The sequence below is a fragment of the Saccopteryx bilineata genome, chromosome 2 (assembly GCF_036850765.1).
Source record: "Saccopteryx bilineata isolate mSacBil1 chromosome 2, mSacBil1_pri_phased_curated, whole genome shotgun sequence".
Classification (NCBI taxonomy): Eukaryota; Metazoa; Chordata; class Mammalia; order Chiroptera; family Emballonuridae; genus Saccopteryx; species Saccopteryx bilineata.
Window position 1 is genome coordinate 134,501,285 of NC_089491.1, and position 23,214 is coordinate 134,524,498.

The 23,214-nt window shown below is 44.9% G+C and overlaps 2 protein-coding genes across 3 annotated transcripts in view; both read right to left on the reverse strand.

Moving 5' to 3' along the window:
* The window catches only part of SPATS2 (spermatogenesis associated serine rich 2), a 142,112-nt gene extending 128,760 nt beyond the window's left edge, over positions 1-13,352 (reverse strand). The window contains exon 1 of the mRNA XM_066257928.1: positions 13,314-13,352. The gene's annotated coding sequence lies outside the window, so the exon portion shown is untranslated. The remainder of the gene's footprint in view (positions 1-13,313) is intronic.
* The window catches only part of DNAJC22 (DnaJ heat shock protein family (Hsp40) member C22), a 93,982-nt gene that overhangs the window by 53,312 nt on the left and 17,456 nt on the right, over positions 1-23,214 (reverse strand). The window contains exon 4 of one of the 2 annotated variants that reach the window (XM_066257931.1): positions 14,715-15,209. The exons of the other annotated variant lie outside the window; for it this stretch is intronic. The gene's annotated coding sequence lies outside the window, so the exon portion shown is untranslated. Of the gene's footprint in view, positions 1-14,714; positions 15,210-23,214 lie in introns of those variants that run through there. 2 annotated transcript variants of the gene reach the window in all.

The following is a 23,214-nucleotide window of genomic DNA, read 5'->3' on the forward strand; positions in this document are numbered from 1 at the left end:
GCGGCCTTGGGTCCAAGCTGGTGAGCTTTGCTCAAACCAGATGAGCCCGCGCTCAAGCTGGTGACCTCGAGGTCTCGAACCTGGGTCCTCTGCATCCCAGTTCAATGCTCTATCCACTGCGCTACCGCCTGGTCAGGCTGATCAATAAAACTTGAGTTCAATAACTTTATGTAATTTTTTTTTTCAAATTTCAGGCACCAAAATTAAGGTGCATCTTATACATGGGAGCATCTTATACATGGGGAAATACGGTATAAGGGAAGGACAAGAATTAAGTATCAAGGCAAAAGGGGCCTTTCACTTTTCACTCTATGTATTTCTACAATGCCTGAATGTTTTTCTTTGCTAAAGAAATTAAGAGAGCCCTGGCTAGGTAGCTCAGTTGGTTGAGCATCATGCCAATACACCAAGGTTGTAGGTTTATCAGTGGGCAAGGCACATCCAGGAACTGACCAATGAATGGATAAATAAATGAAACAGCAAATCGGTATATCTCTCTCTCTCCCCCTTCCTTCCTCTCTCAAGTCAATTTTTAAAAATTCAAATCAAATTCACAATAAGATACACCTCATGCCTAATGAGATGGCTACAATCAAATAAAAGGAAAATAAGTGTGGGCAAGGATGTAGAGAAACTGGAACACTCAAACATTGTCAGTGAGAATATAAAATGGTGCAGCCTCTGCCTGACCAGGCGGGGGTGCAGTGGATAGAGCATCGGACTGGGATGCGGAGGACCCAGGTTCGAGACCCCGAGGTCGCCAGCTTGAGCGCAGGCTCATCTGGTTTGAGCAAAAGCTCACCAGCTGTAGCCCCACGGTCAAGGCACATATGAGAAAGCAATCAATGAACAACTAAGGTGTTGCAACGAAAAACACCTGATGATTGATGCTTCTCATCTCTTTCCGATCCTGTCTGTCCCTATCTATCCTTCTCTCTGACTCTAAAAAAAAATAAAGTTAAGAAATACTATATGCCACCTGACCAGGTGGTGGTGCAGTGGATACAGCATCAACCTAGGACCCTGAGAACCCAGGTTCAAATCCCTGAGGTCACCGTTTGAGCACAGGCTCATCCAGCTTGAGCAAAGGTCACCACCTTGAGCATGGAATCATACACATAACCCCATGTTCGCTGGCTTGAGCCCAAAGGCCGCTGGCTTGAAGCCCAAGGTTGCTGGGTGAGAAAGAGGTCACTGGTTTGGCTAGAGTTCCCTGGTCAAGGCACATATGAGAAAGTAATCAATGAACAACTAAGGTGCGGCAACAAAGAACTGATACTTCTCATCTCTCTTCGTTCCTGTCAGTCTGTCCCTATCTTTCCCTCTCGGATTCTGTCAAAAAACAACAAAAAAAGTAATGATGTAAAAATTTAACATATAAATCTACATAATCTTACTTAAATGTTAAGATTTCAAGCAACATGTAATTAGGATGAAGGTACCAAATATCCCTCCTTTTTCAGAAGCTTTTCCTATGTCATCAAATTAGATGACCAAACACAAATTTTTTTATCATTGCTGCTGCATTGTTTCCTTTGTAATAAAATACACAGCATCACTTATTACCTCATAGTCTTAATTTATAGGATCATCATAATTTATGGGACAGACCAACAACAAATGTCAAACATCATCTTGTAAAAGACTGACCTAAAATATGTACAACGTTTGAGTAGTGACAGAAGTAAAAAAGATTACCCCAAGAAACTGACTGTGTACTGATTCATAAGATACAACAAAAGATAGAGTTTGTATCTAAGCTAAATGGCTGATTTAGTCTGGGTGGTCCTGTACCACCTACCATTCCAGTACAATACTTTACTTAGCTTCCTGTCATTCTATCTTAGTTAGACAAGTTTCACCATTTTCATCAAATGTGAAGGAGCATCTTCTGATGCTCAATACAAGGAATGAGGTCCTTGTATTGAGAGCTTGTACAGGATATACCGGGGAGCTATGAAGACAATTTACTATAAAGATGTAAGAAGAGGATAACCAGGCCCTGGCCAGTTGCCTCAGTGGTAGAGCGTCGGCCTGGCATGCAGGAGTCCCGGGTTCGATCCCGGCCAGGGCACACAGGAGAAGCGCCCATCTGTTTCTCCACCCCTCCCCCTCTCCTTCCTCTCTGTCTCTCTCTTCCCCTCCCGCAGCCAAGGCTCCGTTGGAGCAAAGTTTGCCCAGGTGCTGAGGATGGCTCTGTGGCCTCTGCCTCAGGCGCTAGAATGGCTCTGGTTGCAACAGAGCTACGCCCCAGATGGTGGGCATGCCGGGTGGATCCCGGTCGGGCGCATGCAGGAGTCTATCTGATTGCCTTCCCATTTCCAACTTCAGAAAAATACAAAAAAAAAAAAAAAAAAAGAAGAGGATAACCAAATGAAGTAAGCTGAAGAGTCACTTTTATTACACACTAACACATACTTTGAGTCAATGTAACAGTAGAAGATAACCAGGAAGAGCCAGCAGTGAGCTGACTACTACACTGACATGCTGTAATGAGAGACCAAGTGGATAATAAAGAAGTGTTGTTCTACTACTGGCGTTAGCCTTAAAACAACAGCAAATCATTTACTATTGGACAGATCATATAGGTACTCAACAAAGGAAGGACTGCAGGTTTTTCAAGCGTCTATAGGTTAATGGGAACATGTAACACTGACATCATTAGCAGTATCTTAAAATATAAATGACATCTTCACATATCTATAATGATTCGTCTACAATCACATACCTCCTTCTCCTCAATCCCAATACCCCTCAGCCAATTATAAAGAACACACACATACACCCTCAACCACTAGTAACCATGTCATTTTGCTAATTAAGTAATGTAAAAGTCCTCTTTACCAGCAACCCAAGGTTATTATTTAGGATTTAAGCTGGTAAGAATTCCTAGTTAACCCTTAACCACAAATTAGTCATAGAACAGGGCTATAGAAGTTGCCTTTAAGCTATTGGCTACATTCTCAGACCCTGCAGAATGTTTTAAGGGCATGGAGTTGCTGTAGAATCTGTGCTGAAGATGATGTATACTTCAGGAACCCGTCTTTACACTCCACCATGGTAGATTTGAACATGGATACTAAGTGCTGGCCACTAACCAACCCTTAATATCCAGTAACCTAAAAAAAAAAGGGTGTTTACGCCTGACCAGGCGGTGGCGCAGTGGACAGAGTGTCGGAATGGGACATGGAGGACCCAAGTTAGAAACCCCAAGGTTGCCAGCTTGAGCATGGGCTCGTCTGGTTTGAGTAAGGCTCACCAGCTTGAGCCCAAAGTCGCTGGCTTGAGCAAGGGGTCTCTCGGTCTGCTGTAGCACCCCAGTCAAGGCACATATGAGAAAGCAATCAATGAACAACTAACTAAGGTGCTGCAATGAAGAATTAATGCTTCTCATCTCTCTCCCTTTCCATCTGTCCCTATCTGTCCCTCTTTCTGTCTCTCTATCACACACAAAAAAAATGTTTACAAATTTTAAGTCTTTAGAAATATTTCAGAATCAATGCACCATCCTCAAGGTAAGTATGGGCTAAGTCTATGAGGTTCCCAGAAAATGGCACCTAAGCCTAAAGTCCTTTTGTAACCCAATGATTTCAAGAAGCAAGATGCAGGGATAATTAACCTCCCTGTGACATTTAGAAAAAATTAAATGGGAAGTTAGACCCATCCTAAGAGATAGTTCACTGTCAATCTGAAGCTACTTCAACCTACTTTATTTGGTACTGTGTGTCAACTTTCATATATGAAGGAAGGGGGAAAAAATGAGTCGAATCGCCTAACCGGTGGTGGTGCAGTGAATAGAGCATTCACCTGGGACACTGACATCCCAGGTTTGAAACCCCAAGTTCACTGACTTGAGTGTGGGCTCACCAGCTTGAATGAAGGGTTGCTGGCTAGAGCACTGGATAATAGACATGACCCCATGGTCACTGGCTTGAGCAAGGGATCACTGGCTCAGCTTGAGAAAGCAATCAATGAGAGCAATCAACAACCACAAGTTGATAATGCTCATCTTTTTCCCTTCCTGTCTCTCCAAAAAAAGAAAATGGAGTCAAACAAATTACTCTAGCCAATTTTACTTCCTGTATTATAGCTATCTTCTTAAAATATATTAAGCATATAGCAAACACTAAAACTTTATTCAATGAATGAAGAGGGGATACCAAAGATAAACAGTAATCAGCTCATACATGTAAAATATTTTAAAATAAAAAAAACTACCATGAATTTCAATCAAAGGTAGCAAAGTAAACTGAAAATGCTCTACATTGTTGACATATTTCCCTCATACCCATACAATGTTCTTAAGATGACTACCCACATTTACAAGTATGACTGAAAAGATGTGCATATAACAAAAGATTCTTTCCACATGGGATACATTTCACACCATAGAACAAAAATTTTATTCATCAGCTGAAATGTCTAAAAGATTTTTAAAAGTACTTTTATTGCTAGTTGAAATATATTTTATTTTTTTTATTTTTTAATTTTAATTTTTTGTATCTTTCTGAAGTTGGAAACGGGGGAGGCAGTCAGACAGACTCCCTCATGCGCCCGACCAGGATCCACCCGGCACGCCCACCAGGGGGCGATGCTCTGCCCATCTGGGGCGTTGCTCTGTTGCAACCAGAGCCATTCTAGCGCCTGAGGCAGAGGCCATAGAACCATCCTCAGCGCCCGGGCCAACTTTGCTCCAATGGAGCCTTGGCTGCGGGAGGGGAAGAGAGAGACAGAGAGGAAAGAGAAGGGGAGGGGTGGAGAAGTAGATGGGCACTTCTCCTGTGTGCCCTGGCCGGGAATCGAACGCGGGGCTCCTGCACGCCAGGCCGACGGTCTACCACTGAGCCAACCGGCCAGGGCCTGAAATGTATTTTAATGTGCTTGCCAGATGTCATAATACATAAATATAAGTTGCCAGAACTTAAGAGAAAGCCATAAAAACTGGGTAAATCATTCCCTTTTTAATCATTTCCAGTACAAGTGTCCTGCGAATAGTACAGAAAAAGTCAGTGGAGTCTGACCTGTGGTGGCGCAGTGGATAAAGCATTGACCTGGAAACGCTGAGGTTGCCGGTTCAAAACCCTGGGCTTGCCTGGTCAAGGCACATATGGGAGTTGATGCTTCCAGCTCCTCCCCCCTTCTCTCTCTGTCTCTCTCTCCTTGCTCTCCCTCTCTGTCTCTCTCTCTCTTCTCTCTAAAAATGAATAAATTTTAAAAAATTTAAAAAAAAATTTAAAAATTAAAAAAAAAAAAAAAAGTCAGTGGAGAAAACATCAGGCCCTGGCCGGATGGCTCAGCAGTAGAGCATCGGCCTGGCGTGCTGGGGACCCAGGTTCGATTCCCCGCCAGGGCACATAGGAGAAGCGCCCATTTGCTTCTCCACTCCCACCCCCCTTCTTCCTCTCTGTCTCTCTCTTCCCCTCCCGCAGCCAAGGCTCCATTGGAGCAAAGATGGCCCGGGCGCTGGGGATGGCTCCTTGGCCTCTGCCCCAGGTGCTAGAGTGGCTCTGGTCGCGGCAGAGCAACGCCTCGGAGGGGCAGAGCATCACCCCCTGGTGGGCAGAGCGTAGCCCCTGGTGGGCGTGCCGGGTGGATCCCGGTTGGGCGCATGCGGGAGTCTGTCTGACTGTCTCCCCCCCCCCCCCCCCCGTTTCCAGCTTCAAAGAAATACAAAAAAAGAAAAAAAGAAAACATCATCCCTCAAACATAAGGCCAAGTGCTACTTTCAGGTAAAAACATAATAAAACCACCATTTACAAGTAAGCGAACTTCCTCAAAAACTTAAACACAGAATTACCATAAGATCCTGGCAGGTGGCTCAGTGGTAGAGCATGGGTCCAGCATGTGGAAGTCCTGGATTCGATTCCTGGTCACAGCACACAAGAGATGCAACCATCTGCTTCTCCACCCCTCCCCTTCGCCTTTCTCTCTCTCTCTTTTTTTTTTTTCTCTCTCTCTCTCTCCCTCCCTCTGTTACTGCAAGTTGCCCCCGCCCACTGAGGAAGGCTCCATGGCCTAGCCTCAGGCACTAAAGTAGCTCAGTTGCCAAGCAACAGAGCAACACCCCAGAGGGGAAGAACACTGCCCCATAGAGGGTAGAGGGCTTGCCGGGTGGATCCTGGTCAGGGGTGCATGTGGGAGTCTGTTTCTCTGCCTCCCCACCTCCCACTTAATAAAAAAATTTAAAAAATTAAAGAGCCTGACCAGGTGGTGGCACAATGGATAGTGTCAGACTGGGATGCAGAGGACCCAGGTTTGAGACCCCGAGGTTGCCAGCTTGAGTGCGGACTCATCTGGTTTGAGTAAAAGCTCACCAGCTTGGACCCAAGGTCGCTGGCTTGAGCAAGAAGTTACTCGGTCTGCTGAAGGCCCATGGTCAAGACACATATGAGAAGCCCTGGCTGGTTGGCTCAGTGGTAGAGCGTCAGCCTGGCGTGTAGAGGTCCCGGTTCAATTCCCGGCCAGGGCACACAGGAGAAGCGCCCATCTGCTTCTTCACCCCTCCCCCTCTCCTTCCTCTCTGTCTCTCTCTTCCCCTCCCGCAGCCGAGGCTCTATTGGAACAAAGATGGCCCAGGCGCTGGGGATGGCTCCTTGGCCTCTGCCCCAGGTGCTGGAGTGGCTCTGGTCGCAACAGAGCGACACCCCGGAGGGGCAGAGCATCGCCCCCTGGTGGGCAGAGCGTCACCCCCTGGTGGGCAGAGCGTCACCCCCTGGTGGGCGTGCCGGGTAGATCCCAGTCGGGCGCATGCGGGAGTCTGTCTGACTGTCTCTACCCGTTTCCAGCTTCAGAAAAAAAAAAAAAAAAAGACACATATGAGAAAGCAATCAATGAACAACTAAGGTGTCGCAACAAAAAACTAATGATTGATCCTTCTCATCTCTCTCCATTCCTGTCTGTCTGTCCCTATCTATCCCTCTTTCTGACTGTCTCTGTTAAAAAAAAAAAGCCCTGGCCGGTTGGCTCAGCGGTAGAGCGTCGGCCTAGCGTGCGGAGGACCCGGGTTCGATTCCCGGCCAGGGCACACAGGAGAAGCGCCCATTTGCTTCTCCACCCCTCCGCCGCGCTTTCCTCTCTGTCTCTCTCTTCCCCTCCCGCAGCCAAGGCTCCATTGGAGCAAAGATGGCCCGGGCGCTGGGGATGGCTCTGTGGCCTCTGCCCCAGGCGCTAGAGTGGCTCTGGTCGCAACATGGCGACGCCCAGGATGGGCAGATCATCGCCCCCTGCTGGGCAGAGCGTCGCCCCTGGTGGGCGTGCCGGGTGGATCCCGGTCAGGCGCATGCGGGAGTCTGTCTGACTGTCTCTCCCCGTTTCCAGCTTCAGAAAAATGGAAAAAAAAAAAAAATTAAAGAAAAAAATTACCATATAACCCAGAAATCCACTTCTAGGTATATATTCAGAAGAACTGTAAGCAAGGACTCAATCAGATATTTGTATACCAAAGTTCACAGTAGCCAAAAGGTGGAAACAACCCAAGTGTCTATTGATGAATGGATCAATAAAATGTGATATACAAATACAGTGGAACATTAGGCAGTCCTATGAAGGAATGAAATTCTGACACAGGCTCAAACACTGATGAACCGTGAGAACATTGTGCTAAGTAACTCAGACACAACGGTCAAATAGAAGAATGACATTTATATGAGGTGTCCAGAGTAGTTATATTCAGAGAAAGAAAGTAGAATGGGCTGGAAGAAGAAAGGAATAGGGAGTTATTGTTTAACAGGTACAGAGTTTTGGTTTTGGGAGATAAAAATATTCTGGAGATGGATGGTGGTGATGGTTGCATGCATAGCAATGTGAATGTACTTAATGCCACTGAACAGTACTCTTAAAGACAGTTTAAATGGTAACTTTTGTTATGCACATTTCTATCACTTTTTTTTAAAAGTAACCAAGCAGGCCTGACTAGGCGGTTGGGCAGTAGATAGAGCAGGGGTAGTCAACCTTTTTATACCTACCACCCACTTTTGTATCTGTTAGTAGTAAAATTTTCTAAACGCCCACCGGTTCCACAGTAATGGTGATTTATAAAGTAGGGAAGTAACTTTATTTTGTAAAATTTATAAAGCAGAATTACAGCAAGTTAAAGCATATAATAATAATTACTTACCAATTAGTTTATGTAGGATTTTTGCTAAGTTTAGCAGAATAAATCTTTATAAAACAACTTACTATAGTTAAATCTATCTTTTTATTTATACTTTGACTGCTCCGCTACTGCCCACTATGAAAGCTGGAACGCCCACTAGTGGGCGGTAGGGACCAGGTTGACTACCACTAGGACAGAGCATCAAACTAGGAGGCAGAGGACCAAGGTTCAAATTCCCGAGGTTACCAACTTGAGCACGGGCTCATCTGGCTTGAGCGTGGGCTCACCAGCTTGAGCGCAGAGTCGCTGGCTTGAGCCCAAAGGTCACTGGCTTGAAGCCCAAGGTTGCTAGCTTGAACCCAAGGTTGCTGGCTTGAGCCCAAGGTTGCTGGCTTGAGCAAGGGGTCACTCACTCTTCTGTAGCCCCCCAGTCAAGGCACATATGAGAAAGCAATCAATGAACAATTATAGTGCCACAATGAAGAATTGATGTTTCTCATCTCTCTCCCTTTCTGCTTGTCTGTCCCTATCTGTCTCTATCACTAAAAATAAATAAATAAATAAATAAAGTAACCAAGCAAGAATGATGATCAAATTTTTGTGGCAAAATTATATCAAGAGAGCCTGACCTGTGGTGGCACAGTAGATAAAAGTTCGACCTGGAATGCTGATGTTGCCAATTCAGTTAGAAACCCCAGGCTTGCCTGGTCAAGGAACATACAAGAAGCAACGTGTTGATGCTTCTCACTCCTCCCCTCTTTTCTCTTACTCTCTCTCCTCTTTCTAAAATCAGTAAATAAAATCTTTAAAGAGTATATGTATATATATATAATTTTTTAATATATACATGTATAGATAACTTTTTTATTTTTTTTATTTTTTTAGATATTTTTTCTTTCTTTTTTTGTTTTTTTATTTTTTTTTATTTTTTACAGAGACAGAGAGTGAGTCAGAGAGAGGGATAGACAGGGACAGACAGACAGGAATGGAGAGAGATGAGAAGCATCAATCATTACTTTTTCATTGCGCGTTGCAACACCTTAGTTGTTCATTGATTGCTTTCTCATATGTGCCTTGACCGCGGGCCTTCAGCAGTCTGAGTAACCCCTTGCTGGAGCCAGCGACCTTGGGCTCAAGCTGGTGGGCTTTTCCTCAAACCAGATGAGCCCAAACTCAAGCTGGCAACCTCGGGGTCTCGAACCTGGGTCCTCTGCATCCCAGTCTGACGCTCTATCCACTGCAACACCGCCTGGTCAGGCTGTATTTTTCTGAAGCTGGAAACGGGGAGGCAGACAGACTCCCGCATGTGCCCTACCGGGATCCACCAGGCACGCCCACCAGGGGGCAATGCTCTGCCCATCCAGGGCGTCGCTCTGTCGCGACCAGAGCCACTCTAGTGCCTGGGGCAGAGGCCAAGGAGCCATCCCCAGCGCCCAGCGCCCGGGCCATCTTTTGCTCCAATGGAGCCTCAGCTGCAGGAGGGGAAGAGAGAGACAGAGAGGAAAGAGAGGGGGAGGGGTGGAGAAGCAGATGGGCGCCTCTCCTGTATGCCCTGGCCAGGAATCAAACCCAGTACTTCCGCACTCCAGGTCGACACTCTACCACTGAGCCAACTGGCCAGGGCCAAGATAACTTTTTATTTATACACACACCAAGAAAAGTGGTAAAAGTCTGTAACAGGCATGCTTCAATGTCACCCTCAGAAGTCTAGATGACTTACCTGAAAGTCAAGATCTCAGAATAGAGGAGGGATGGTCATGCCATTTTTTTTTTATTTTTTTTTTTGTATTTTTCCAAAGTTAGAAGCAGGGAGGCAGTCAGACTCCCGCATGCGCCCGACCGGGATCCACCCAGCATCCCCACCATGGGGCGATGCTCTGCCCATCTGGGGCATTATTCCATTGGGGCCGGAGCCATTCCAGCACCTGAGGTGGAGGCCATGGAGCCATCCTCAGCGCCCAGGCCAACTTTGCTCCAATGGAGCCTTGGCTGCGGGAGGGGAAGAGAGAGATAGAGACAAAGGAGAGGGGAAAGGGTAGAGAAGTAGATGGGCGCCTCTCCTGCATGCCCTGACTAGGAATCAAACTCAGGACTCCCACACACTGGGCCCAAGCTCTACCCTTGAACCAACTGGCCAGGACCAGTCATGCCATTTTTACATTGCTACAGATACATACGAAACAACTGTAGAAGTTGAACTATATGCACAATACTTTCCAACAATTAAATGAGGGGTGAAAAAAAAGCTTTTCCTTGCAGTCGCTAATGGAAGCAGCAAGATTGAAATAACCAGTTTTACTTCTAAAAAAGCAGCACAATGGCTCTAAACAGTGACTTAAGTTTCCTGTTAATATGGTGGCTTTAAAGTGGGAAACTGCATACAGCAATTTGAAATAACAATAATAGTACATACAAACTGCTATTATTAATTGACTTTGTATAAGTTACTTAACTTTTCTGAACCTCATCTGAAAAATGAGGATAATGCTTATACCTGATAGATTGTTTGATCTTTTTTTTTTTTTTAAGTTAGAGGCAGGGACACAGGGAGGCAGAGAGACTGACTCCCGCATGTGCCTGGACCAGGATCTACCCTGCAAGCCCCCTACAGGGTAACACTCAGCCCATCTGGGGCCGCTGCTCCACTGCCTGGCAACCAAGCTATTTTAGCACCTGAGGCGAGGCCATGGAGTCATCCTCACCACACAAGGCCAACTTGCTTGAATCATTTGAGCCATGGCTATGGGGGAGGAGGGGTAGGGTGGAAAAGCAGATGGTCGCTTCTCCTGTGTGCCCCGATCGGTAATGTACCTGGGACTTCCACACACCGGGCCCACACTCTACCTTTGGGCCAACCAGCCAGGGCCTGTTTGAAGATCTTATAAGATAATATATATAAAATAGAGTTTAATACCAGAATATATAAATGCTCAATAAATAATTCCCTCCCCTCTGGCCATACACTAGTATCTGTCCTTTGCTACTCCTGGATCAGTCTCCAGGGGCTATGCTGCTGTTTTGACTAGTAATCTATGGCTCCTCCCACAGGTCCCAGCTGTTTCTCTCAGTTCTAGTTGTTTCACTAAGGGTTTCTAAAAGGATCCTATCTATATTTAGAGATAATGCGAGTACCAACTGCAGACTCAACAGGTACTTGGAGGGCAGTGGTGCACTCAGCAGTTTTCGACTGTTTTCCAGTGTAAACTGGTTTTGGTTCCACAAATGGCTATCTTGAATTCTACAAGGAAGAGTGCCACGTATGCACAGTATTAAAGCAGTACACTAAAGAGAAAATTAAGTGTGCTCACAGGAGAAACCCTTAGCAAGATGTTTTAGCCCTACTATTAAGACCCTAGATTTATTAAATCATAGGAGCAGTAAATATTCAATTAACTCTACAGATGTAGTCCACTAACTCATTCTTCATCTAAATCATTAATATCATTATCAGACCCAAGTTGCAACCAATTCATGCTGCTTGTACTACTACCAAGATTGGAGGAGAGAGAAAGCAGGAAGAACAACAGACAGGGAAGATTTTTAAAAGGCTTCTAATAGAGCTGGATCTGAATTCAGCTTTATTCACTAGCTCTGTGACCTCGGTAAGTTAATTCACCTCCTAATTTATAAAATAGGAAATAATTGTAAAGATTAAATTAAATGAGTTAATGCAAGCAAAACAATCTGAGCACTTTGCCTAGCCCACTGAAAGCAGTCAATAAAGAGCCACATTATCACTAATGAAGACAGTGCACTCGCTCCTTGCTATGCTCAGTTTTTGTAAGTGACAATTTAATCATTATTTTTGGACCTTTATAAAGTGGCCTAATGCTACTATCTAAGACCTAGCTCAGAAATATTTATAAACTGATGAATTCCCAGAAATCTTAGATGAGTCAGCAAAACTTAATGCCTAATAAATAAAAAGCTTAACATGGACTATTTATGAACACATAAAAGATACTACAATTTCAAAACCAACAATCTTGTATCTAATGCCATTCAAAATTTAGTCTGAAAATCCAAGTATTAAGGAAATGCAAAGATCATAGCCCCAGAAATACTCTCCCATAATATTTTCAAGTCATCTTCATTCAAACTGGAAAGTATGAAGCAGCCTGATAATTTGAAATCGCCATCAATAATTTCTTGTGGCAGCACCCAAACTCTCTCTCACAAACATAAAACCAATAGCAGATGGTACATGAACATTTCCTCAGTGAGAAACTGCAATTCTAACAAAATACAGATAACTTAGATATTATCAAGGCTACTCATCACCTTTTGCTCTAAATGAAAATAAACTCTTGGTTCTCCCCCAAAACTCAACTCTGCATTAATATTGGCCTAACTTAAAAATAAGATGTCTGTTTCTGGTGATCTGATTTCTCCTGGTTCATTAACCACAAGCAAATTATGTACTGTAACCTGCTGAACAGAGGAGAAGTAATTATTACAGGCATGCTTTATCAATGAAACTGACTATAAGTGATAATCAAATTACTGAAAGAACAGTTTATACTCCTTAGCAGAGAACAAGCCTGAGAAAGATCCAACTTCTAAAAGAACCCAATCATCCTGGATGAATTAGGAGAAAAATGCCACTCTAGTCCACCTATTCTATTTTAACTGGATCTATCCTTCTGCTTTAATTCAAGCTCAAACCACATCTATTTTATTTCTCTGCCCCACTTTGAACTATTTTCCGTTCTTTTCCTCCCCTCAATTTCAAGAATGCCCTGCTATCTTATTTTCAAATCCCACTTTGTTCCCAAAGCTTAAGGACCTCCGGCACCCACGCAGATGACCTTACGCATCCCTACTGCATTCCCAATTCATTGTACTTCTCCCAAATAGCCCATCCTTTTATTATTTTCCATTTCTCGTTTTTTCTTAAAATCCATATCCCACGGTCGCACCACAGACACCACACACACACACACACACTCTCTCTCTCTCTCTCTCTCTCCATTGTTTCCCTGGCCTGTGCCTCTGAAAATACCCCAACTCGGAACGGTGTGCTTCGGCTCGCCCCACTAACCTCAAAAACCTTTCACTATCTGAGCACCCCAAGTCCCAAGGGCTCACGTCCCTCTCCTCTCCGTACCCAACCCCCAACAGCTACCCAATCCCAGGTGACTTCTCTGAAACCCGCTCTCTGCACTTCTGTCTCCTTTATCCCCCACCAACCCCCTCCACCCAGCACGCTCAGCCTCACCTACGCCGGGCCTCCGCAGTCGCCGCGTCCCCCCAGTTTCAGGTTCTGCGTCCCGGACGCTCCGGGGTCTGTGAAGAGAAAAGAAGCTCCGCCGTCTACTTCGCTTCTTTTAGAGCCGCCGCCGCGCTCTTCCCGCCCCTTTCGCCGCTTCCCTCCTCGGCCAGCGGGCGGACAGGGAATTGCTACCGCGGCCAGGGGCCGGAGCGCCAACGGATCCACACCGACCTCGCCGGGGCTCGAGCTGTTCGCCCCGCCCCAGAGCCCGCTCGGGCGCGTGCGCGCCAACCAGCCAGCGCACAGGGCGCGCGCTCGCGCCGGCGCGAACCCGGCGCGCGAGTGGTAGGGCGCCGCGAGGGAGGCGGGTTCCAATCAGTCTGGTTTACCGTGCTTCCCGACAGACTGCCCCTCGCGCTTGAATTGAGAGAGCTCGGGCGTCGTCAGGAATGGGGATAACGAGGAAGGGAAAGGATTGGAGGAGCGCAAACTAGATGGAAGTGGGGCGGGTGGGACGCAAGCTCGCTCACGTGCACTACGCCCAGTGCCCAGGAGACGCGGGCGGCGTGGGGGTGGGGGACAGTGCGCTGGGAGTGCTGCGCCGGAGCTGGAACTGTCGGAAACTGCCGAAACTCGACCGAGGTGGCCGAAGGCGGGCGTCTGGAGGGAAGCCGCGCGAGGGACTTTTTTCTCTAAGTCAGGTCGCTCTCCCTTTCGACGGTCACGTCTCGGCTCCTTGAATTTTCCACCACTTTCCCTCTTTCCAGACCCAGGTTTTACAACAAAAGGCCATTTTAGAACTACCGGCTGCAGGAAACCTCGGGATGTCCGGACTTGGCGGCCGCTCAGCCTCCTGGGAGGCATGGAGGCCGGTGGCGGTTGGGGCGGGGAGGAGGCACCGCGCAGGCCTGGCGTACTAGAACTTTAGGACCAAGTTGAAGGTTTTCTCTTCCGGCCACGTCCCCTGACACACTGCCCAAGTTCCTTGCGGAGTCGGTTTTCTGATCCCAGCTGTCTGCATCCCTGTCTGCGGCTGTGGTTAGTCTCCCTACCCGTCCAATCTTCCTGTCAAATACTCCTCTGTCTTTGCTCAGATTCCCAACCTTCCCAACCCAGAAGTGCCTCTATTATCTGTGCACCTTCCTAGCCAATGTCCTGCATGTATGAAGCGCTCACCCCACCGGTCAGCCAGCCGCTTATTAGGAGCGACTACAAGCTGGGAATTTAGATAATCATTAAAAAAATTAACCAGTCGTTGGCTAGGTAGCTCAATTGGTTAAAGCATTGTCAAGATATGCCAAGGTTGTGGGTTCAATCCCCAGGGAGGGCACATACAAGAATCAACCAATGAATTCATAAATAAGTAGAACAACAAATGATGTTTTTTTCTCACTCTATCTTTAAAAATCAATTTTAAAAAATCAGAATCTGTCATGTTTTTATCTTTTGAGGCCAAAGCATAAGGGGCTCTGGATAAACCTGAATGTGTATATGAATGTGTATAGCCAGAGGCACAATGCAGTTTTGGTTTCCACATATTTGTTATCGCAGTTACAGCACACATTATGGAATAGTACAATAAATCTCTACAAAGTGATCCGGTCCTTTGGTTTGTAACTTTGCATGAGATGGGAGTGGTGGTCAAAAATATCTTAGAGCCGACTGACCCCTGTTAATAATGCCTAGATTAATTCAACCATATCATTTGCAGCTCTAAAGAAACAGAAGAGTGAGGCTCTGGCCAGGTAACTCTGTTGGTTGGAGCACCCTCCTGATAAACCAAGGTTGAGGGTTTGATCCTAGTCCAGGCACATGCAGGAATCAACCAATGAATACATAGATGGGTGTAGCATCAAGGCAAGTCGATGTTTCTCTCCTTCTCTCTCTCTCTCTAAAAATCAGCTTTTAAAAAAAAAGGAAAGAAAGAAAAAAAGCATAAGAGTAAGTCATCCAACCAGTTAGGGCACTACACACGTGTTGCTTCTTTGAAAGAAGATTCAATAGAAACAGACCATCCACATATCTGTTCTCTTTTCATTCACTGAATTGACATAAATACCCAATGAGTGGTAGGCATTGTACTAGACACAGGATCACTTACAAAGAAAAATAAACCAGTATCCTGACCAAGGAGTGTATCCAATTGTAAAGGAGAACATAAGCTATTAAATAATTAACTCTAATAATATGTGGTAAAGACTGAAACAGAAAAATACAAAATGGAATGAATGACAAACTCACAATTCCCCTTCCCTTCCATACAGAATAAAACAGGACTATAATAAGTCTTGGTTAATAGGAAGCTTCATACTAAAGAATGGGACCTGAACTAATAGGATCCAAGATCTTATTCCATAATGACTAATTTCACCTACCAAAAGTCACTCTGGAAACGCCTTCATTACAGGGTCAGTTACTGCTGCAAAACCAATATAGTTTCTTTGGGAGGAAAATAAAGTCCCCACTCTTGGAACCCTTATGGTCTGTTTAGGAAAAACATGAGGCCTATCCTAAGAGAGCCCCTGATCTAACAAGAGAGAGTTTTTACTATGTAGTTTTTACTACACTTAAAGAGAAGACAGGTGGATTCAAGAGCACAACTAGGCTCAATTTAGGAGAGCTGCCAAACACTGAAAATCTAATGAGATGAAGAATATCATACTTAACAGATACCCTATAGGGGAGAGTTCTGAATGTGGTTGAGAGGAACATTTTGCTAAATCCTGAGCAGCAGAAGTAAAAGTAGGCTCCTTCCAAGGATTTTACTCAAAAAATAGCCCTCCAGCCTGACCAGGCGGTGGCGCAGTGGATAGAGCGTTGGACTGGGATGTAGAAGACCCAGGTTAGAGACCCCGAGGTCGCCAGCTTAAGCGCAGGCTCATCTGGTTTGAGCAAAAGCTCACCAGCTTGGACCCAAGGTCGTTGGCTCGAGCAAGGCATTACTCAGTCTGCTGAAGGCCCGCGGTCAAGGCACATATGAGAAAGCAATCGATGAACAGCTAAGGTGTCGCAACGAAAAACTGATGATTGATGCTTCTCATCTCTCTCCATTCCTGTCTGTCCCTATCTATCCCTCTCTCTGACTCTCTGTCTCTGTGTAAAAAAAAAAAAAAAAAAAAAAAAAAAATAGCCCTCCAAGGAACGTGGGTCACATAGATCATATTTCTTGCTGACTGAGGTTTGCAAGTACTCCTGCTGCAACTCATAGCCCACCTTTGCCCTTTCTCCATGCAGCACTCAACTATTCTAAAAGGACATGGAAAAACGGTTTCAAAATACCTTTTGGGGCCTGACCAGTCAGTGGTACAGTGGATAGAGCATTGGACTGGGATGTGGAGGACCCAGATTCAAGACCCCGAGGTCGCCAGCTTGAAGGCGGGCTCATCTGGTTTAAGCAAGGCTCACCAGCTTGAGCCCAAGGTCGCTGGCGTGAGCAAGGGGTCACTTGGTCTGCTGTAGCCCCCCGGTCAAGGCACATATGAGAAATCAATCAATAAACAACTAAAGAGCCGCAACGAAGAATTGATGTTTCTCTTTTCCTTCCAGTCTGTCCCTATCTGTCCCTCTCTCTGACTCTCTCTGTCTCTGCCACACACACACACACACGCACACACAAAAAAAAGAATTTACAAAATACCTTTTGTGTCCTAGCCAGGGGCTCAGTGGATAGAGCACCAGCCAGGTATATGAATGTCCAGGGTTTGATTCCTGGTCAGGGCACACAGGAGAAGTAACCATCTGCTGCTTCTCTCTCCCTCCCTCCCTCCCTCCCTCTTTCTCCCCTTTCTCTCCCTCTTCCTCTCCTGCAGTCAGTAGATCACTTGGTTCAGGAATGGCCCCAGGCACTGAGGATAGCTCTGTTGGAGCACATTACCTCAGGTGCTAAAAATAGCTCCATACCCAATCATGGGCTCCAGATGGGGTTGTTGGGTGGATCTTGGTCAGGAAGCATGCAGAAGTCTGCCTCACTATCTCCCATCATCTCACAAAAAAGAAAGAAAAGAAAGAGAGAGAAAGAAAGGGAGAGAGAGCAGGGAGGTAGAGAGGGAGGGAGGGAGGGAGGGAGGAAGGGAGGAAGGGAGGTAGGGAGGGAGGAAAAGAAAAAGAGGAAGAAAGATAAAGAAAAAAGCCTTTTGGACCTGGGTTACAAAGATTAATTTTATCTTTGTATAATTGTTCTTTATATTACCTATACATTTTCCATTTTGTGTGCTATACTTTACAATAAAACAGTAATTGTCTGCTTTGAAGTAATTGCAAATTGTTTAAAGCCCATCTATAAATTATATAGGAGAAAAGAAATGCCGTAATAAATCAACATATAATTCTTGTGAACTACTCTGAAGAAAACAAAAGAAAAACTCCATCAAATTTCTGAAATTAAAAAAAAAATTCTGAAATTATTAAAATAACTGCAAAGGATTACAAAAGAAGATCATTTTGAAATAACATCCTTATGTTTCAGTTCAGCCTTGAGGGACTTAATTTATCCCAGGTTACCTAATGATCGAGTGGCAAAACTAGAACTAAAAATAAATCATCACATAATCTTCACCTTAGCAGATATATTCTGCAGATTTTAACCTGACCTAATTTGATATGTTTCAAATAGATTCTGGAGATGAGAGAATTTTTCTTCTGTTTTTATTTTGAATTGATATTTTGTATCTAAAGTGATTGATTGCCAGATTCCATGTTATTTTTTTCTTTATTTTTTTTTTAGATCTTTTTTTAATTTATTCATTTTGAGAGAAAGATAGAAGACGGGAGGAGCAGGAAGCATCAACATCCATATGTGCCTTGACCAGGCAAGCCCAGGCTTTTGAACTGGTGACCTCAGTGTTCCAGGTCAAGGTTTTATGCACTGCACCACCACAAGTCAGGCTCATGTTATTTTATTTTATTTTTTTGTTGTTGATTTGAGAGAGAGAGAAACATCGATCAACTGTTCCACCTATCTATTCACTCATTGACTGCTCCCTGTATGTGCCCTGACCAGGGATGGAGCCTGTAGCACGGACATCTCCAGATGATATTATAATGAGTTTAGCTACCTAGACAGGGAAGATTCCATGTTTTTATGAGAAAGAAAAAGAGGCTAAAGTTAAACAATCTGAGAGAGTTAAAAATTTTACTCATTATCTTGGAGACTTGATAATCAGTGACTAACTGAGGAACATGATTTTTCAAAGTCTCTGTTGCCTAAAGATAAAGCTACAGGCCATGGCAAGCATGAAGACTCGCAGAGAACTCTCATAAGGGTGTACTTTTCTCTTTGCTTGGATTACTTCTAATACCTAAAAATATTCATGTTGTCAGCCCAACCTGTGTGTCTTAGAAAATTAGTTTCATGGGGATGCTAAATAGATGTTACCTGAAAAAAAACTATTCCGGGTCCAAATATATTTATAAAACACTGGTAAAATCAAGTTAAAACTGGTGCTTTACTTCTCAGAGCACTTGATATGGTAATATGCTTTGCTAATATTGAAGGAAATGAACTATATAATATGCAGCTTCCCCCAAGGAAACTTTTTTCTCCCAAGAGTCTTCTTTACAGGGTTAAGGTTTCTTTGACTATCCATTCTATAAAGTTTTGTTAAAGGGTTTTGATTAGGTTGGCATTTCTCATTTTAGAGAAAACAAAACTGAGGTCCAAAGACATGGGTAAGATATCCAAATTCAGTTGTATATCAGCTATTTAGAGCTGGAAGAGGCCTTAAATTATCAAAGGCTACCTTTTTACATCACAAAATTAGTAGCAATGCCAGAACCAAAATTCAGATTTTATTTATTAATTTTATAGAGAGAGGAAGAGAGAAGAAACATCAATTTGCTATTCCACTTATTTATGTATTCATTGGTTGATTCTTTTATGTGCCCTGATTGGAACAGAACCCACAACCTTCGTGTATTAGGACGATGCTCTAACCAACAGATTTTATTTTATTTTTTTTAATTTTTTTACAGAGACAGAGAGAGAGTCAGAGTGAGGGATAGTCAGGGACAGACAGGAATGAAGAGATGAGAAGCATCAATCATTAGTTTTTCGTTGCGCATTGAGACACCTTAGTTGTTCATTGATTGCTTTCTCATATGTACCTTGACCACGGGCCTTCAGCAGACTGAGTAACCCTTTGCTTGAGCCAGCGACCTTGGGTCCAAGCTGGTGAGCTTTTTGCTCAAACCAGATGAGGCCGCGCTCAAGCTGTCGACCTTGGGGTCTCGAACCTGGGTCCTCAGTATCCCAGTCCAACGCTCTATCCACTGTGCCACCGCCTGGTCAGGCTAACCAACAGATTTTTCGTATTTTTCTGAAGCTGGAAACGGGGAGGCAGTCAGACAGACTCTCCCGTGCGCCCAACTGGGATCCACCCGACATGCCCACCAGGGGGCGATGCTCTGCCCATCTGGGGCGCTGCTCTGTTGCATCCAGAGCCATTCTAGCACCTGAGGCAGAGGTCATAGAGCCATCCTCAGCACCCGGGCTAACTTTGCTCCAATGGAGCCTTGGCTGTGGGAGAGGAAAAGAGAGACAGAGAGGAAGGAGAGGGGGAGAGGTGGAGAAGCAGATGGGCGCTTCTCCTGTGTGCCCTGGCCGGGAATCGAACCCAGGACTCCTGCACACCAGGCTGACACTCTTCCACTGAGCCAACCAGCCAGGGCATTTTTTTTAAAGATTTTATTGCCTGACCAGGTGGTGGCGCAGTGGATAGAGTGTCGGACTGGGATGCAGAGGACCCAGGTTCGAGACCCCGAGGTTGCCAGCTTGAGCGCGGGCTCATCTGGTTTGAGCAGAAGCCCACCAGCTTGAACCCAAGGTCACTGGCTCCATCCAGCAAGGGGTTACTCAGTCTGCTGAAGGCCAGCTGTTAAGGCACATATGAGAAAGCAATCAATAAACAACTAAGAAGGTGTTGCAATCAATGAAAAAGTAATGCTTCTCATCTCTCTCCGCTCCTGTCTGTCCCTGTCTATCCCTCTCTCTGACTTACTGTCTCTGTAAAAAATAAATAAATAAATAAATAAATTTTTTTTTCATTTTTTTCTGAAGCTGGAAACAGGGAGAGACAGTCAGACAGACTCCCGCATGCGCCCGACCGGGATCCACCCGGCACGCCCTCCAGGGGCGACGCTTTGCCCACCAGGGGGCAATGCTCTGCCCATCCTGGGCGTCACCATGTTGCGACCAGAGCCAGTCTAGTGCTTGGGGCAGAGGCCACAGAGCCATCCCCAGCGCCCGGGCCATCTTTGCTCCAATGGAGCCTTGGCTACGGGAGGGGAAGAGAGAGACAGAGAGGAAAGCGCGGCGGAGGGCTGGAGAAGCAAATGGGCGCTTCTCCTGTGTGCCCTGGCCGGGAATCGAACCCGGGTCCTCCGCACACTAGGCCGACGCTCTACCGCTGAGCCAACTGGCCAGGGCAAATAAATAATTTTTTTAAAAAAGCAATAAATGAACTACTAAAGTGCCACACTGAAGAATTAATGCTTCTCATCTCTTTCCCTTCCTGACTGTCCCTATCTGTCCCCCTCCCTGTCACTCACACACACACACACAAATGTAGTCACCTTTAGAGTACAAAACCAATATGGTTAACAATTAAAATAATTTAATTAAAAAAAGAAAAAAAGATTTTATTTATTCATTTTATGAGAAAGAGAGAGAGAGAGAGAGAGAGAGAGAGAGGAGGAGGTGGAGGAGAGGAGCAGGAAGCATCAACTTCCTATGTGCTTTGACCCGGCAAGCCCAAGGTTTCAAAACGGCAACCTCAGCATTCCAGGTTGACACTTTATCCACTGCACCACCACAGGTCAGGCAACAGATTTTAAATACTGAGTTTTTCAATTCTGTCCTGGCCTGTTGGCTCAGTGGTAGAGCATTAGCCTGGAGTGTGGAAATCCTAGGTTTGATTCCCAGTCAGGGCACACAGGAGAAGTGACTATCTGCTTCTCTACCCCTCCCCCTCCCCCTTCTCTCTCTCTCTCTCTTTTTCCCCCCACAGTCATGGCTCCATTGGTTGCATGCCGAGCCTATCTCTCTATTTCCCCTCCTCTCACTTGAAAAAGAAAGGAAAAAAAAACCAGTTCAGTGAGAGTGCCTTGCAGTTTCATTCGAAACTTGAATTTAATCTTTAGTGAATTTGTTTCTATATGTAAGATACATAACTAACACTGCTGTTCTGTAAGTTCATTCATGGAATTTCAGCATATACTTTCTTTTTTTTTTTTTTTCTTTTTACAGAGACAGAGAGAGAGAGAGTCAGAGAGAGGGATAGGCAGGGACAGACAGACAGGAACGGAGAGATGAGAAGCATCAATCATTAGTTTTTCATTGCGCGTTGCAACACCTTAGTTGTTCATTGATTGCTTTCTCATACATACCTTGACCGCGGGCCTTCAGCAAACCAAGTAACCCCTTGCTTGAGCCAGCGACGTTGGGCTCAAGCTGGTGAAGTTTTTGCTCAAATCAGATGAGCCTGCGCTCAAGTTGGCGACCTCGGGGTCTCGAACCTGGATTTTCCGCATCCCAGTCCAATGCTTTACCCACTGCTCCACCACCTGGTCAGGCATATACTTTCATTTATATAGTCACCATTGTTTTAAATTTTTTGATAATGCCTACCTTCTGTAAGTTTTTTCGTTTATAAACCTCTCTCAACACATAGTCTCATTTTATTGTCTCAACATCCCTGTGATGCAGTCATCATTATCACCATGTAACAAATGAGAAAAGTGAAGCTTTAAATTGTTAAATAAGGCTTGACCTGTGGTGGCACAGTGGACCAAGCGTTGACTTGGAATGCTGAGTTTACCGGTTCAAAACCCTGGGTTTGCCTGACCTGTGGTGGCGCAGTGGATAGGGCATCGACCTGAAAATGCTGAGGTCACCGGTTCGAAACCCTGGTCTTGCCTGATCAAGGCACATATGGGAGTTGATACTTCCAGCTCCTCCCCCTTCTCTCTCTCTGTCTCTTTCTCTCCTCTCTAAAATGAATAAAAACAAAACAAAACAAAAAAAAAAACCCTGGGCTTGCCTGGTCAAGGCACATATGGGAGTTGATGCTTCCTGCTCCTCCCCCCTTCTCTCTCTCTCTCTCTCCTTTAAAATGAATAATTTAAAAATAAATTTAAAAAAATGTTAAATAACAAGTTAACACATTTAGTAAATGTCCTGTTAATTGAAGTGGGAGAAAACTGTCCCTTCCTTTAAGGGCTTCATCATAGTTAAGGAGACAAAACATAAACATAAGACAGAATGATTATATGGCAACATGTAAGAAAATGCTAGATAGAATGGTACAAACTAGACAAAAATGCTTAAGGAATTCAAGGTGGAAAGATTACTGGAGATTGAATTAATCAGTGAAGTCATCATTTAGGGATAAACCTTAAGCTGGATGGCAAAAGATATTTAAAGATTTCAATCAGCAGAAAAGGAAAATAATTATAGAAAAAAAAGAGTGGCCTGACCTGTGGTGGCGCAGTGGATCAAGCATCGACCTGGAATGCTGAGGTTGCTGGTTCAAAACCCTGGGCTTGCCTGGTCAAGGCATATATGGGAAGTTGATGCTTCCTGTTCCTCCTCTCTCTCTCCCTCCTCTCTGAAAATTGAATAAATAAAGTCTTTAAAAAACAAAACAAAACCCTGGGCTTGCCTGGTCAAGGCACATATGGGAGTTGATGCTTCCTGCTCCTCCCCCCTTCTCACTCTCTCTCTCTCTCTCTCTCTCTCTTTCTCTTCTCTAAAATGAATAAATAAAAATAAAATTAGAAAAAAAAGAGTGACATTAGCAAAGACACTAACATGAGAACAGGAAATACACTGATGGAAAAGAGCTAGAATTTGAAGGGAGATGGATCTGAAAGGATTAGTCTCTTAGCTGTGCAAGAAAAGTCAATTGCTAAG